Source organism: Manis pentadactyla, chromosome 3 (assembly GCF_030020395.1).
Source record: "Manis pentadactyla isolate mManPen7 chromosome 3, mManPen7.hap1, whole genome shotgun sequence".
NCBI lineage: Eukaryota > Metazoa > Chordata > Mammalia > Pholidota > Manidae > Manis > Manis pentadactyla.
This window is the reverse complement of record NC_080021.1, coordinates 89,148,600-89,165,025: the sequence shown is the minus strand read 5'-3', so window position 1 is coordinate 89,165,025 and position 16,426 is coordinate 89,148,600.

The window sequence follows — 16,426 nt, the reverse complement described above, 5'->3', positions numbered from 1 at the left end:
TTTTTTCTATTGTTTTATTCTCAATTTTATTTATTTTTCTCTGATCTTTATTATGTCCCTCCTTCTGCTGACCTTAGGCCTCTTTTGTTCTTTTTTTTTCCAATTTTGATAATTTTGATGTTAGACTATTCATTTGGGTTTGTTCTTCCTTCTTTAAGTATGCCTGGATTGCTATATACTTTCCTCTTAAGACTGCTTTCGCTGCGTCCCACAGAAGTTGGGGCTTTGTGTTGTTGTTGTCATTTATTTCCATATATTGCTGGATCTCCATTTTAATTTGGTCGTTGATCCATTGACTATTTAGGAGTGTGTTGTTAAGCCTCCATGTGTTTGTGAGCCTTTTTGCTTTCTTTGTACAATTTATTTCTAGTTTTATACCTTTGTGGTCTGAAAAGTTGGTTGGTAGGATTTCAATCTTTTGGAATTTACTGAGGCTCTTTTTTGTGGCCTAGTATGTGGTCTGTTCTGGAGAATGTTCCATGTGCACTTGAGAAGAATGTGTATCCTGTTGCTTTTGGATGTAGAGTTCTATAGATGTCTATTAGGTCCATGTGTTCTAGTGCGTTGTTTAGTGCCTCTGTGTCCTTACTTATTTTCTGTCTGGTGGATCTATCCTTTGGAGTGAGTGGTGTGTTAAAGTCTCCCAAAATGAATGCATTGCCTTCTATTTCCTCCTTTAATTCTGTTAGTATTTGTTTCACATATATTGGTGCTCCTGTATTGAGTGCATATGTGTTTATAATGGTTATATCCTCTTGTTGGACTGAGCCTTTTATCATTATGTAATGTCCTTCTTTATGTCTTGTTACTTTCTTTGTTTTGAAGTCTATTTTGACTGATACTAGTATTGCAACACCTGCTTTTTTCTCTCTGTTGTTTGCATGAAATATCTTTTTCCATCCCTTGACTTCTAATCTGTACATGTCTTTGGGTTTGAGGTGAGTCTCTTTTAAGCAGCATATAGATGGGTCTTGCTCTGTTATCCATTGTATTACTCTGTGTCTTGACTGGTGCATTCAGTCCATTTACATTTAGGGTGATTATTGAAAGATATGTACTTATTGCCATTGCAGGCTTTAGATTCGTGGTTACCAAAGGTTCAAGGTTAACTTGTTTACTACCTTACTGTCTAACTTAACTCACTTATTGAGTTATTATAAATAGAGTCTGATAACTATTTCTCTCCCTTCTTATTCCTCCTCCTCCATTCTTCATATGTTGGGTGTTTTGTTCTGTGCTCTTTTTAGGAGTGCTCCTATCTAGAGCAGTCCCTCTAAGATACCCTGTAGAGGTGGTTTGTGGGAGGCAAATTCCCTCAACTTTTGCTTGTCTGGGAATTGTTTAATCCCTCCTTCATATTTAAATGATAATCGTGCTGGATACAGTATCCTTGGTTCAAGGCCCTTCTGTTTCATTGCATTGAATATATCATGCCATTCTCTTCTGGCCTGTAAGGTTTCTGTTGAGAAGTCTGATGATAGCCTGATGGGTTTTCCTTTGTAGGTGACCTTTTTTCTCTCTCTAGCTGCCTTTAATACTCTGTCCTTGTCCTTGATCTTTGCCATTTTAATTATTATGTGTCTTGGTGTTTTCCTCTTTGTGTCCTGTCTCTCTGGAGTTCTGTGTGCCTCCGTAGTCTGAGCAACTATTTCCTCCCCCAGTTTGGGGAAGTTCTCAGCAATTATTTCTTCAAAGACACTTTCTATCCCTTTTCCTCTCTCTTCTTCTTCTGGTACCCCTATAATACAGATATTGTTCCTTTTGGATTGGTCACACAGTTCTCTTAATATTGTTTCATTCCTGTAGATCCTTTTATCTCTCTCTGCATCAGCTTCTATGCGTTCCTGTTCTCTGGTTTCTATTCCATCAATGGCCTCTTGCATCTTATCCATTCTGCTTATAAATCCTTCCAGAGTTTGTTTCACTTCTGTAATCTCCCTCCGGACAACTGTGATCTCCCTCCGGACGTCTGTAATCTCCCTCTGGACTTCATCCCTTAGCTCTTGCATATTTCTCTGCAGCTCTGTCAGCATGTTTATGATTTTTATTTTTAATTCTTTTTCAGGGAGACTCGTTAGGTCTGTCTCTGCAGATCCTCTCTCAGGTGTTGTCTGAACTATCTTGGACTGAACTAAATTTTTTTGCCTTTTCATGGTGATAGTGGTGGCTGTAGGCAGGTTGTGGGTGTGTCATCTGGGAGAAGAAAGTCCTTTCCTGCTTGCTGGATGCCTTGCCCTTCTCTGCTGCCTGTGTTGGTTACTCACACTCCTGGAGCAGCCACGTGGTTAGTCCCCTAAGCTGCTGTGGGCAGGGTCTCCGTCAGAGCAGCGTGGAGCCCTGTGGGGAGTGGCAGGCATGCCAGGTGCGCTCCTCCATGATAGTGGCGCCCCTGCCGGGAAGCTGTGTGCCAGCAGCGGCCTTTGGGTCCGGCCCGGGCTGCTGTGCGTTAGGCTGGGATTCTGGTTGGCTGCTGGGAGCGTGCCTGCTCCCTCTGTCTCCGCTGCAGGTGCGCGCGGGGCTCTCCTGCACGGGCCTCTACCAGGCTCCTCTGGCTCCACTGCTGCCAGTGCACGTGAGCCACACCCATACTGTTCGGTTGCTGCCTCTCCTGGTCGCTTGTGGCGCCATTGGCGCATGCAATCTGCTCCCAGTCCCTTCCGGCGCTGCTGCCTCCAGCACGCGCTGCCACTCTCCCACTACTGGGCCGGTGTGTCGGGGTCCGCGCCAGTTGGAGGAACGACTGGCCGGCTGCTTAGTGCTGTGAGGGGCTTCAGAGCTGTGCTGCCTCCCCGGGGTTTAGGGCGCCTGAAGTTCCCCGGGATTCCCAGCTGCTGGCTAAGTGTGCTGGGATGACTTCGTCCAGCTATGGAGTCCGTGTCTCTTTAAGACTTGCAGAAAGCACTTGCTTTTCTTTTGTCTCAGGGGCACCGGTTGCGGGGGCCTGCCCACAGGTTTTGCTTTTCTGTTTCTCTAATATCCAGCTCCCCATGCACCTTGTGTCTGCGCTCCAGGTGTGGATTTCTGGAGCTGGTTGTTTAGCAGTCCTGGGCTTTCACTTCCTCCCCGTTCTGACTCCTATCTTCCCACCGGGTTCTGGGGTGGGGGGGCGTTCAGGTCCCGCCTGGCCATGGCTTGTATCTTACCCCCTTCGTGTGATGTTGAGTTCTCACAGATGTAGAAGTATCCTGGCTATTGTACTGCATCCACTGGTGTTTCTTTTAGGAATAGTTGTATTTATTGTATTTTCATAAATATATATGTTTTGGGGAGGAGATTTCCTCTGAACTACTCACACTGCTATCTTCCCTCCTCCTTCCTTAATTGCATATTGCCAAGTGAAAGAAGCCAATATGAAAAGACTTCTTTTTATATTATTCCAACTATATGACATTCTGGAACAAGCAACAGCATGGAGGCAGTAAAATGATCCGATGTTGCCAGACATGAGCGACAAGGGAGAAATGAGCAGGCAGGGCACTGGGGCATTTTAGGGCAGTAAAACTACACTGCGTGACACTGTAGTGGTAAATGTGTGTCATTACCCATTTGTCCAAACCCATGGAATGTGCAGCACCAAGAGTGACCCCTAAGTGGAACTGCCAGCCTTGAGTGATGATAATGTGTCACTGTACTTTCCTTGTTGTAACAAATAACACCATGCTGGTGTGGGAAGCTGTTAGTGGGGAGGCTGTGTCCACATGGGGACAGGGGTGGCTGAGAACTCTGTACTTTGGGCTCAGTTTTGCTGGAAACAAAGGCTGCTCTAAAAAATAAAGTCTGTTTTAAAAGGAAAAATGAAAAAATGTGTCAGGAGTTTCCAGAGTGCTTGATCCCCTCTCATCCAAGGGCCAAGAACCTTTCCTGTGCCTTGGTAAGTTTCCATACTCCATGCTTGTTTGTAGCAGCACCCAGCATTTTATCCTTTGTGCTTTCAATGTCATGAAGTGTATATGAGAGCTCCTTTAAGGTGAAGATTTTTGTTGAAGTCATTTATTGACATCTAAGTTCTTCTGTCCCAACCACTTTCCTCCTTTAGGTTGATTATGTCTTTCCTACGTTATTTTGGCTGCATATTTAGTCTCAGCATGTCTGCTGGTTCAACACTCCCAGGGGCCGCTCTTTCTTCTGCAACTCCTTTTCATTCACTTTTTTTTCCACAGTATTTCACTGTTCGTTTCTTTGCTGCACTTTGATCATTGTGGCCTCTCTTGCTCGCTGCTTTCAATTATCTGGTTCCATGAGTTGTGATGTGGATGTTCACTAAGAGTTGAGGAGGCGGCTCAGTGACATATTTTGCTGTCTGTGTGTGAATTGAAAACAGGCACAGTGAGTAAATGCTGATAGATTTTGGAAGAAGTGACCTGACTGGTCACTGATTATGATGTACTTCTGTTATTTCCATGGTGATTTGTGGGCTGGAAACCAACTGTGAAGTTTGTAGTGTATGACACTTTTCTTAAGAGTTAATACACTATGATAACTCAAATGTGAATTGTGTTGTTGGGGGGCCAGGATTATTAACTAAACCATGAACTGAAATTCCTACACCAGTGTAATGTACACAGCAGGGACTGCCTATATAGTATATTTCTGGTAATATTTTATGGTACGAAAAAAATACCTAGAAGAATGTAAAATAGGGTAAGAAACAATATTCCTGTTGTGAGAAAGTCTTTCCCTAGGCAGAATATGAAACAGATATCATAAAGAAAAAGGCAGGTGATTTGATTAAAAATTAGACAATTCGACATGGTGAAAGTAACCTAAATAGAGGTAAAAATCAACCTAAACAGAAGGAAAAGATAAATACAAAACTAGAAAATACAAACATCTGATTAAGAATTTGACCAACAACTCCTTCCTCCATGATAGTATGAGGAGGGGAAATCTCAGTGACTCAAACTCATGAATCAGTGGATGAGAGGTTAAAAGTAATTTCTCATATTCTTATTTTATGGAATGTGAACCACTGTCCAGCAGAAAAGGTGGAGTATTGCTATTCCAATCCAGACCCTTGGCAGTGCACTTAGAGAAACATCGAGTAACTGTGTGATAGATGAATCTCTTTTCTGTTCCACAAGAAAAAGAAAATAATGATCAGTGTCTCCAGGGCAAAATTCCAATATTGTCTCTGCACCACTGAGCTTTGCAAATCATCGAAACACAGTCTCTAGAAAACCACTCTTCATCAAGAAGGAAACAAACAGAAAAGTGTAGCCCTGACTCCTGAAAGTAAGTGATGATGGTAAACATCTGGTGCCATGTATGCGAACCTTAAATGCTCTAGAGATTGAAATGAAGCAGAGGAAGAGTGCCTGTGATAACTCTGGGTTGAATTATAGTCTCAACTGAGAAATGTTGATTAAGAAATGAGAGGCTATAGGCAGAAGCAGCTCCTGAAACTGTGCCTGTATCCCTCAAAAATTCCTAAGGAGTCTCAAGGACATCTGTGTCAGAGAGGTGCTAACACATGGAGCGTCATACCACAGGGATCCCACCCTTGTCAGCCAGCATCCGGAAAGCATCACTGCCCCTCAGGAAAATATACTGTGATGGGTCTGCCCCAACGGGAATTGCCATAGATGTGTGACACTGGGGATTGTTTTGCAGCTGCACTTGCCAATTGCAAAGCACAGAGAGTCACAGCCAGAGCAGCAAAGGCTGGTCTGCTCTTTCCTAAGCAGAAAAGGATTTTAAAAGTGCCAAGCCCTCTCCCACAAAGAATGGGAATAGCAGACTGGATTAGTGGTTCATACAAGTATTTGTGATCCATTGGCTAATTTCAGTCTTGAAGCTGGGCTCTAAGGTCTCAGGTGTTGAGTGATCAGTCACAATCCCTCTGAACAGGAGCTTAAACAGGACTGGATAGGATGAATCCAGGCCCGATCATCTGGCATCTGGTACCGGCTCTTGCCCTGCCCTCCAGGATGACTTTAGACAAGTCCATGACACCTTTGCATCTAGAGATTTTCTTGTTTGGTTATTTAAATATATGAAGTGATGATTAAGCCCCTTGATGGGTTGTTCTATTAAAAAAAAATCCTCCATTACTAAGTTCAAACCAAACAGTAAGTGCTTTCACTCAGTAAGACTGTGTCACAATTTGCTGAACTCTTCTCTGGACAAGGTTCATAAACAGACCAGGCGAATGACGTGAAAGAGGAGAGAGTACATGGCCTTTTATTCAAGGAGGTCTTCATACCTAAGTGCGACTCTTAACCAGGCACACACAGTGGTGAGGATCACAGGTTAACAGTGGTTCTGAGTGTGTCCTAAAGTCAGACTGACAGAACTTCAGTCTCCACTCTGGAATACTGTTAAGACCTAGGACAGATTACTTCCCTAAATTTCATTTTCTGCATCTGGGATGAAAAACACTCTCTCCCTTATAATGACTGAATAATAGGCCTTGTCCCGAAATGTCCATGTCCAAATCCCTAGAACAAGTCAATGTCACGCTAAATAACTAGCAGGCTTTCACAGATGGGATTAAACTAAGGCCCTCAGATAGAGATATCATCCAGGATTATCTGATTGGACCCTAAATGTAATCACAAGTGTTGTTACCAAAGAAAGGCTGCACGTGATTTTACTACAAAGAGAGTGTGATGATGAAGCAGGGGTTGGACTGATGTGGTCAAAGCCAAGGAATGCTGGCAGCCACCAGAATCTAGAAAAGGCAAGGAAGTGGATTTTCCCTTAGAGCCTCTAGAGGGAGGATGGTCTTGTCAACTCCTGATTTTAGTCCAGGGATTTAGCTCCCTGATTTTAGTCCAAACTGCATTTAGATCTCTAACCTTCAAAACTGTGAGAGACTAAGTGTATTTTGTTTCAAGTCACTGAGTTTGTGAAGACTTGTTACAGCAACCATAGGCAATGACCACATACCTCATAGGAACTGTTGCTTCCATTAAAATGTGCTACTAGAAAGATACAGTAATGTGTCTAACACAGTAGGTATGCTGTCGTTTACACCATTCCAGGGAGCTAAAGCTTTGGTTTTAAGGAATGATAGAAACCAGTGCAATGGTCACCATTTTTCTCCATGTCACTCCTGGTAACAAATGTCTAACACATGAAGCTCTGGCCTTCTCCATGGGCCCTTTCTTCTCCTATGACTTAAAGAGAAAGGTAACTTCTCCTTAAGTTGTGTCCTTGTCCATATCAGGATCTGAAGTAGCTGGGGAGGGCAAGCCTGCAGGTGTCTGGGCTGTTGTGGTGGGAGGGCCTGCAGTGGAAGTGGCTGCCTGGACGCCGAGAAAAGAGTTAATGAGGAAAGGCACCTGAACAGGGGTGGGTAAGAAACAAGGAGAGTGAGAATCTACACATATAGGTGATGGGGAGGACCTTAGGCAGGAAAGCTGCTGCAAGGAGGTGGTGAAGGTGCGGGGAGGAGTGGGGAGGTCACAAGTAGGAGATGCTGTAGCTGTGACTGAATAAAAAGGGCCCTCCTTCTCCTTATGGTGGAATTTCCACTATGTGATTGCAACTAAGAGCAGGAGTAGCATCAGTGGGAACAGGAGGAGGAGGAGGAGAGTTAGGGGCTGTTTCTTGTTTCCTGATCAGTATTGGGTTTGGGGGAAGGAGGGAGGACAGGCGGGATCAGGGGCCTGGCAGACGGGTCAGCCAAGTTGGCGGTGGTAGCAGGGAACTCTGAGGTGTGAGTGGTCAAGGACAGGGAGCCTGCACTCTCCCGGGCAGGTGGGGAGAAGGAAGGGGCAGCCTGAATGGCACTGCCATCAGCCTTGCCCTCTATTTTATCCTCTGAATTCTTGTTTCTTGTTTGTCTGACAGTCAGTGCTGTTCTCCAGGTTGCCCAGGTTTTGGGTAACAGCTAAGCAAGGACGTTTAGTAGATGGGAGCAGCTCACCGTGATCCCATGGCACTGGTAGTGGCAGTGGCATGGATGATTTCCATTTACAGGGTGTACTGTCGGCAGGTCCCTGCAAAGAGCTCCCTGAGGGGGCATCTCCAGGCATTGTGCACATCATCTTCTTCCCAGAAGGTAGTGAGTCTGCACAGCTCAGCTGATCTTCACCTGGCACTTCCTATGTTGACCACTCTGGCAGCCGGGAGCAGCATGGCGTTCAGTCAGAGAGCCCTGTAGTCTCTGGCTAAAGCTTCACATGAGGCAGGAGTTCTCTAGAAGGGCTATAGGAAGCAGTGACCATGTGGTCTTCAGAGGAGAATACAGGAGACATCTGGGTGGTCTCACTTGAGCTGTCTTCTGGGTGCCTAGGATGGCTGTCCATAGGCTCAGGATGACACTCCAGGGAGGTGAGAACTCTACTGGTGTCTAGGGGCCTAGATGTCGATTACATGTCCCCACTGCCATGGGAGCCCCTGCTCTCATCATCCTGCCCTTTGGTCCATACATGATCCTCCTCCCCTGTCCTCCGTTATCTGAGTTCTGTTTGGACCTCCACCGCTGGGCAAGGAACGGGGAGGTCACTGGCTGGCACTGGCTACCGAGCCTTGGCTACCTGCTCCAGTAGTAAATGCAGGAGAGTACATTTCTGCCCCAGAGGAGCAGGGATCCTCGTGGTTTTTGAATGTCCGAATATCATGGACTTAGGAGCTGAGAGCGTTGGCTTCTCTGTTGGGTCCCTCTGGTTCATCAAGGTGAGGATGCCCATAGGGGAGCACCTGGGCTGCTGGGCAACATACCGCCTCTGGGGCTCAGTGGAATTGCCAGCTGGGAAAGGCACATGGTCTCAGTGAAACAGCCCGTGACCTGAGCAAGTTGGCAGGTGCAGAAGAAGTGGGGGATCTTCTTGGCAAAAGGGGCAGCAGCATCCCCGGTGGGAAGGACCAGAAGGCAATGAAGGTGGGGCTGGGGATGGTGGCAGGGTGGGGTGTGAAACTTTCAAAGGAAATTGCTCATGACAAAAATCGTTTGTCTGCTAAACGATCTGAGAGTAGGGCTCACAACTAGGAGAGAGTCTCCTCTCCTTTTACCTCCTCTCAGGCTAAGCACACACTGAGCTGCCCCACCAGGGCAGTTGTCACACAAGGAGGTGTCACAAAGCCCCCACTGCCAGGGAAAGCCAACCCCTCCTGGAGTGGACCTTGCCAAAGGTCAAAGGGCATGACCCCAAGGCTGACCCCCAGTGCAATTTCCAGCACCGTGGATGGCTGCAGGTGCTTGGCTCCTGAGAGACCATCATGCAGCCTGTTCAGGGCTGTGGTGGCCGCATACATCAGAGCTCAGCCCGCCCTTGTGCTGGCTCTGCACACCCCTCAGTGCCTGGTGTGCATCAGTCAGCCTTGTGTCCTGGGGTCCCAGAGGCCGGGGCCTCCTAAAAGCCTCATGGAGCCACCCAGATGCTGCCAGGGTGCGGCCTCCTCCCTGGGCCTTCCCAGCTTCTGCCTGAGGTCCAGAGTCTGGCAACACCTTCTGTGCAGCCACCAGCCAGATGGGTGTTTTCTGAAGAGATGACAAGGAAACCGCATCTGACTGGAGGCGGCACCCTACATCCCTTCCTAGCAGGCAGGTTCTTTCTTTGCTTCTCAGAAATTGTAGGTTGGGGTCCACCTGTTTTCAGCATAGCATCATCCCACATTTTTAATTGAGCCTTGTAGCCCAGATTTCCTCTTGGGTTTAGTTTGGAGGATCCAAATGTGTAAAGACTATATTCTACATATGTTGTGGTCTGTCTGAAAGAAGTTTACCAGTGGATTAAAAGCCAGTTTCTCTGGCCTTCTTGGACTAAGTCTCATCTCATTCATGTCTAGAAAGCAAATGCCTCATTTACTGCAGATTAATAGTGTAGCAATATATAGGATTAAGATCAGAACATTTTTGTCCTCGTAAGCACGTCAGCTCAGGCCCCTCTTCACTACATGTTCTTGACACCGCAGAATTGATAGAGAAGCCCAAGGAGAGGTGGAGGAGGGATATCTGCAGGGGGAGCTTTCATTCCTAGCACTCCTGATCTATTGTAGACACCCTGCAGAAAGGAAGAGGACAGCTGGCAACTCTACTTTGGGTACTTTACTGCCCAGTAGAAGGGAAGAGGTTCTGCCTCTGCCAGCAGCCCACAAAACCACCCAGCTAAGACTGTTACAACTCAGCAGACAGCAGCCATGATAGTGGCCCATTCTTCTACAAAAGGGCCTCCTCTCCTGTGTTCTCCAGACTTGCTTGTGGTTTTGCCATAGCTTGCTTGTCCCAGATTGCAATTCTCTGCTGTTCCTGAATGAACCCATCTTGCCAGTAAAATAGCTGACAGTTTTATTTTTAAGATCAACAGCACCTACATACAACTCCAGACTAGATTCTTATGCCCAGGAGAGGGGACTTTTACCTGCTCATGAAAAGGGAAATGTATTATTGTTCGGGAGCTGGAACTTAAGACAGAAAGATTTGAACAATGCTGGCCTACACATGGCTTTACCTAGTTTGAATCTTGTTTCTTTGGCTTACTTCATTGGAGTGTTGTCTCTCTCATGGGGCTGATGCTGTCTATCAAGGCATATGGCTTGCAGGAGTTTCACAACCAAGAATCATAGGTCAATTATATATATATATATATATATATATATATATATACACACACACACACACACACACACACACACACACACACATATTAAAATTTTTAGTTTAAATAATATTGGTCAGAATTCATATATTACAAAATTAATTTTAGCTCTCCATTCATGAGATTCCTTTTGTAGAATGTCAGTGTAGATTTGGATTAAGTTATATCTCATTCATGTCCAGAAAGAAATGCCTCAGTGCTAGATGGGCTGGTGCCCAACTTATGAGTCATTCAATAAACCCACTTTTATCTTTTAAATTACTCAATTGAAATTTTGTTTGTGTAACACTAGAGAGGCAGAAAGGGAAGTTAAGCTCTTAGGGGTTTGAAGAAGCTTCCTGTCTGAGGGGGGAGATCTGAAAGGGTAGGGCTTTGCAGGACTGGCTGATTCCAGTCTAGGAAAGGCACACACTTTGCCTTCATATTAATCAGAAACCTACAGAAGTAAGAAGAGCACTGGATGAGGATTGGAGAAAAATTAGATTCTAGTCCCAACTTTACCACTACAAAGTTGTACGACTGAAAAAGTTACTTAATATCACTGGGCTTGGTTTTCCAATATATGAAAAAAGGAGTTTGAACTAAATTAGCTTTTCCCAAAGTATGTTCTTCTGAATATTAGTAAGTTTTATATTAAAACAAATGTCTGATAAACTTAATTTTTTGTTAGTTTGGAGTGTGTTTTAGAAAAAATGAAAAAAATCTTCTTTCCTGTAAGAATTTTCAAGAAGTTTAATATGCTAATGTACATTGTTAAAATTTAAAAGGCAGATATAGTATACAACATTTCTCAGTGTATTTGCTTATAAAATCACTTGTGCATGGAGCATCTTGAGAAATAACAGTCGGAGGACTTACTTTGAGAAACACTATCCCATATCATCTGCACGGTGTCTTTTAATTCTAATTTTTCTTGCTCTATCAAGCTGGAGTGGTACCAGGAAAATGGACATGTGTCAGGTATATGAATAGCATTCTAAATTGGGAAGCATTCTTTATTTTTACCTGCATCTCCTTTAGACTCTTCTTTTCAATGGTGTCACCATTCTTGCCGTCAGCCAAACTGGAGGCTTCAGGGGCAACCTTGCTTCTCAGTTGTCAACCTATGTAGCCCTAAATCCTGACAATTTATCCTTTATGTTATCTCTGAAACTCATGTCCATGTCAGTAACCCTGATTCTAGGTTTTTAAGTCTTTCCTAGTGGACCTATTCATTGATTATTGCTTTACTCTGGAAACACTGAAAACCTGTCTAACTGGTGAGGCAAGGAAAGTCCCTCTCTCTGCTTTTCTGTTATTCACCTTAATGCCAGTCGTTTTCTTCCAAGCCATGAATCTAATAAGGTCACCCCCCTTCTCAAAAAATCTTCAAAGGTCTGACATTGTTAGAGAATAAAATTTGAAATTCTCCAGTGCCATTCATGGTCTGGCCCTAACTTACCCTGTATTTCCTATATGTATGAGCCAAGCTTCCGGCTCCTCATAAACATATAACATCATTCTTTTTCACCTCTATTAATAAATTTTTTTCTCTTGGGATTCCCACCTCTTACCTCTTGCTTTAAGACATTTCAGTCCAATGAAACATTTGTATCATTTGAGACCTAGCTCTCTATCCCCCTCTTCTTTGAAGCTTCCTATGCACTCTTATTTAGATGTGCATTCTCTCTTCTCTGTACTTGGTTAGAACCTCCCTTATCAAATATGCAAATATAAACTCATGGAAATCACTCTTCAAATAATGGATCTATTGAACAGTGGTAACAGTGAATGACTGGACTAGGCTTAAAAGCTCAGCTACCAGCTCAATCATACCTGATCCTATTCACTTGTTCACTCATTCAATAACCATTTATTATGTTCCAAATACTGGGGAATATTAATATGGATAAAAATGCTACAGCCAATCCCTTGGTACCCCCCAGTATAGCTCCTGGTGCTTTAAGGAGTGGCCCCAGTGAGCACTGCCCACATCCTTCCTTGGCAACTATAAGCAAAGTGTGTTGTTCAAGTCCCAAATGCTGCTTCTGTGATTAGTCCTTTGGCCCTACTGGTAAGATTCTCTCATTTAAGATCCTTAATGTTCCTTAAAATCCAGCATTAAGAAACACCTGTCCTTTGATCAGACATCCAAATACTCATGTTCAGATATACCCTATTAAGGCTCTGGAACAAGCCTGCACTAAGCACTTCACAAATCCTAGTGCACTTACTGGAGTATTATTTACTCTAACCTCCATCAAGTGTGCAATAAATACACAGAAGTCCCCAAAACAAAAGACTGGAAAGATGCAGCAGGAAGATAAATAAGCTTTGATAAGTATATCAGTGGAAGGTAATTTCTTGCTTCTTTGAACACTCCACAAACACAGCTGTCAGAAGCACATTGTGTAAATCAGATGCTAATTAATTAAATTCCCACTAGAATTAAGGCAGCAGAGTATTTTGTCTTGTTTTCCTGCAATGTAGGCCTCAATCAAGACAGCTGGAGCACTGGCATCTCAGGTACATATATGCAACATCTGCAGTTTAACAAAGCAACTGCTTTCATAATTAAATTGCCATGAGTAACAGGGAAACAGATGGCACTTTTGACAACATTCATCATGTTAAAATTACAAACAATCTAGTGGAAACAGCTGGGCTGGGAAAGTAAAGAACAGGATTCTGATGTAAGTTTTGGGAAATTTACTTTATGACCTTAAGTTTCAGTTCCCTCCTTCCTCCTGTTATCCTACTCAATATTTGTCAACTACTGCCAGGCAATGCACTGGGTCCTGAGACACAAAAATACAAATGAACTCCTGGTTATCTGGCTGCTCCTAGCCTCTTGGAAGAACTAGGAGGTTGGAATCTATGATTCTGGCACCCTTCAGGTGTTAGAATTCTATCATCCCAAACGGGAACTTCTACTCAACCAGCACTTAGATGATAAATCTCTTTTCCAGTGCTCCACCGTACCTCTCTATGGAAGGATACAGAATACACAGCCTCACCCATGACTTCAGTTTTTAGTCCAGTTAGGAATAAAGGCATATATTACCTATATATACAACATTTGAAATGTTCCACAGTTATAGAGTTATAGACAAGCATATATAAGAAAATATTACCTAAGTCACCTATACAAAAAATGAGCTGAAGCTTGGTGAAGTCATCCAATGATTGTCTGTTTTCATTTGCCCATCCATTAAACATTTAACAAATATGTACTAGGTGTCAGATTCTGTGCTGTGTGCTGAGAATACCAAAGAGACAGTCTCTGTCATCAAGGAGCTTCCAGTTAATTGGAGAGGCAAATACATGCAAAGTCATTTATAATAAAATATGGCTACAGCAATGATAGAATCATTGGAAAAAATGCTCAAGGGAGAGTTTTCTTTAAAAACAAACTCACAGGAGTATTGAAAGTATTCTGTCTCCTCCATCCTTTTGTCTCTAGAACATTGTTCCATGTACATTCTCCATCAATATTCTAAGACTGAAAATTCTAGCAGAAGGTAACTGTGTGGTGTATTTGCAGGGCAGATCCCAGCATAAGACAGCAATACCTCTCACATATGCAATCTGATACCAATAATGATCTACTCAAGAATACATGGCATTACAACAATGGGGAAATGAAAAAGTAAACTGGTGTATTCATAAAGCAACATACTCAGTAACAAGAAAGCATGAGCTACTGACACATGCCACAACAAAACTAAATCTAAAAATATACTGAGTAAAAGAAACCTGAAACAAAAAAGGGCATGCTATGTGATTCCATTACTATAAAGATGTAGAAGGCCACATTAATGGGTGGTGGGAAAAATCAGAAGGGTAGTTGCCTCTGAGAAGTAGGAGAGAGGATGGATTTGGAAGGAGTATTCAGGAATTTTTGCAGTCATGGTCATATTCCATACCTCACAGAGGTTTAGACCGCACAGGTGTATTTTCATTAGGTTACACCTAAGGTGTGCATCTAATGCATACCTAAGACTTGTGCATTTCTCTTAATATAAACTGTATCCCAAATGGAATAAGAAACAAATACTGAACTCTACCTAATAATCTGCATGCTGAAGAATTTAGAGGGAAGTGCACTGATGTCTGCAGGTTACTTTCAAATGTATCAAAGATATGATGGATTAATGGATGAAGAGAGGGATGAGTAGATGGGCATATATAAAGAACGCTTAGTAAAATACCAATGGTACAACCTAGATGGTGGGCTTAAAAGTACTCATGGTAATATTACTTCAATTTGGCTGTATTTCATAATGAAATTTGGGAGGTTAAAGGAATATGTGATGTCCCCAAGGAGCTGGGAGTGACACCTGTTTAGCATTCTCCTGGAGATTCTGCATTTCTCTGAGGTCCTACTATAGAATCCAACACCCAGAATCCTGTGAGGCAGTGGCTCCTAATCATAGGATTGTATCAAAATCCCCTGTGGGAGTTTTAGAAAGTCCACATATCAGAGACAGGATGTCTGTGTCTTTGAAATCTCCCAAGGCAAGTTTATGTAGCCCCTTAGTTATGATCTCCTACTACAAAAAATGAAATTCTCTGTTCACCAAGTGGGCCCACAAATAAAGAGCGTCCATCACACAGCTTTCTCAAGCATCATCTGGGGCCCTTCTTGCTTAGTAGTCTCCACGCTCACCACCCTGAAAAGGCTGTAGGCAAAGTAATGGGCATGATGGTGGCGCCTGCTGACAGTGGCACATTCACACACAGCCTGCAAGTGCACAGAGATCGTGCTTGTTGATTTGTTGTGTCTCTTTCAGCTCATTGCAAGATGAAGGCAGTGCTTAAGGTTGGGAAAGAAAAGAGGAGAACTTGTGAGAAAGTGCGGCTAACCCAGCTCTAGTGCTGGAGTTTTTCTGCTCCCTAATTTCTGGTGGAAGTCTCTCCCTCACTCAGTTTCCTCTTCTTGCATTTCCTTTCTCCTGTCTCCATTCTTCACTCTTCTCGACCCCCTCCTTTTTCCTCTATAACTTTAAAATACAAACACAAAGACATTACGAATATAGCTTTATCTCTGTCTCCTTCCTGTCCCGTCCCTCCCACGCAGGCTTTGCAAGGCTATCCTCTCTGTTCCTTCTTGTACCGTTCATGACCCTAGCTCAGGACCTACACAGATAATGGAGGCATAAATGAATTTAACTCAGTGAGCAGCCAGGTCAGGTTGAAGGTAAAAGGTGGAAAGGGACTTTTTTTTGTCTCATCTAAAGATCAAGTGAAAGTTTTGACAGTTTCCTGTAGCCCTGAATATCCTACTGTAAGTGATTCTTTTTATACAGAAGCTATTTTTTCAAACAGGTCACTTATTTTTAAACATATAATAACCACTTGGAAATTACCCAGTAGTGTCATTTATGGAGCTGACTTCAACTACTATATAAAATTGGCAGCTTTTTGCATACACAGTCTGTCTTAGTTTCCAAAACAGCTGAAAAAATAAATTGCTTGACGTTGGTATTTCTGAAGGAAGAAAGCTAAAATGGTCCATATTAATCCATGGGGCACCACATCAAACTACACATGAGACCCATAAAGCGGGCCACATCCAAGGGGTGGTCTGACTCCATTACCACTCTTCCCAGTCCTCGTAAGCAGTATGTTACAATGTTTATCTCTGCTTAGGACTGGATCTACAAAAATATTACACACCATTTCACTGGAAGCTGCCATATACTGATTCTTATGATAAACATCTGGAAATGTGTCCCAGAATTGGGGGGAAAAATGTTCCTTCAGCCACAGAAGAAGCAAAGATGAAAATCTTTGGCTGGGGAACCATATTTTAGACAGTGAATAATGATGTAGTGTATAAAACAATGAAAAAGGAATTTAAAGAAAGGTGATCTGCTTCCAAGAAAACAGAATAAGTGATT